Genomic DNA, 1,963 nt, shown 5'->3' with positions numbered 1-1,963 from the left:
TTTTTTTTTTATTTCTTAATACTATAACTCTCAGATTATACAGGGGATGTGGGACAAAGTAAAAGAGTCAAGATGATTTATCTTTTTCAAAATGAACGATTTGGAAATTTGTTTTGAAAATTGCATTACATAAAGAAAGAATATACAGGTTGTCCACCCTAAAATTGGACCAATAGCTAATTCCTAAACCGTTAGAGATGAGCATATAGTTTCATTTTGAAAAAAATTTTAAATTGCGCTGACTTGAAATGCATAAAATTTTTGTCAAAAAATTACAAAATTTAACTTTTTATACAGTCCCCCAGTCCTAGTGGAATAGCCCCATTGCTTAGGCGGAGCACCAGAACCGTCTTTCTGTAAAATCTTCTAAGATTGTCTACAATTGAATTCTTGAAACTTAAATTTCGAAAACTTGCAGGGGGGAGTAGGAATTGATTTCAATCTATTAAAAAAAATAGATTGTGGACAGTTCCCGAATTCCATCACTTACCCTAACACCTATTTGTGTTTTTAAGGCTTCCATCTCTAAAAATTTCCGCTGGGATCACTGTACCTTTTCCCCCCTAAAATCAGCGAAGAAAGTCTAAAATTGCATTTTTAAGACAACAAGTTTTGAAAATTTCCCTGGAACCCCCTCCCTCCTGTATCAGATCAAAAAGATTTTCAGATCAGATTTTTTATGGCCCTAAAATGGCTGTTTCTACCCGAAATAATTGTCCAATCAGTTTGAATACCTGGACGACCAAGCCTCGCTCGGCTTTAAAAGAATTATTTTTTGTCAGCTTGTTTTTTTCTAAGGTTCGATACTTTTTCAAATATACTTGAAAAGCATCACATTAACGAAATAGTAAGGTTCTCGCCAGTCGTTGGATGTGCTTCTGAGAAACGAGAGATATACATGTAAACACTTCATCAGCATTATAATCATTTCAGCTATAAGAAGCCTACTACTGAATATAGAGGCCTCCACCCTCCCACAGACATCCACCAAGGGAATTTCTGAGCTAGATGCGTCTAATTATTTAATGCACAGTATTGCCAAAAAAAATAGTTTCTAAGACCAAACATGGCGGCAATAAATATGAAAAATTGGATTGAAAATGTGCCGCGACTTTCTTATAACACTAAAGTTCCAAACAAAGAAGATTCTGAATGCAATTAAATCAACATTTTGCTTAAAACTATCTATTACATTTTTGTTTCCACTATACAATTTTCCTGTCATTTATCAAAAGAGTTGCGATTCAAAATTTTATCCCAATCGAAATTTTCATTTGGAATAAGTACTTTAGTGTAGTTGGTCACTTTACGTCAGAAAATGCTACATACAGCATGCTATCCATAAAAACCGATGATCCACAAACCACTCCAACAAATTATAACTACAAAATATAAACAGTCTCAAGACATATGTTTTTTCGAAATAAAATTTAGACGCATGATTAAAAAAAAACATAAAACTATTTGAAGAGTAAAAAAGAAAATAAGTAAATAAAACAAAATAAGACGGTCAAGCAATAGTTTTGCTGGGGAAAAAAAAAAAAAAGCCTTACATAATGCTGTTGAGTTTGTTTTTAGCCAAGTATGATTGAAATTAGCCAAAGTGTCTAATATCAGCCAAGTCTGGCAACCCTAAGCAAGTTTAAAATTTTAAAGCGAAAAGAGACAGATTTTTATTGTTATGGTTGCAAATCATCTGCCTGATGTGTCAATTCAGTTTCTTTCAAGGCTTAACTTAATTACACTTTATATTAAAAAACTTTTTTGTAAAAAATCACGTTTTTACAGAAAAAACACTGACGTAGATGAACTTAGAATGCACAATTACAAATAAATCCAAAATTTTATCCAAATCGTCAGAGCCGTTTCTGAGATATGAAATATAAATATATATATACATACCCACAAGAATTGCTCATTTAAAGATATAAGATTTAGCACCATTCGAAAACCCGATAAAAAT

The sequence above is a fragment of the Uloborus diversus genome, chromosome 1 (genome assembly GCF_026930045.1).
Source record: "Uloborus diversus isolate 005 chromosome 1, Udiv.v.3.1, whole genome shotgun sequence".
NCBI lineage: Eukaryota > Metazoa > Arthropoda > Arachnida > Araneae > Uloboridae > Uloborus > Uloborus diversus.
Note: the sequence above shows the minus strand (reverse complement) of the source record.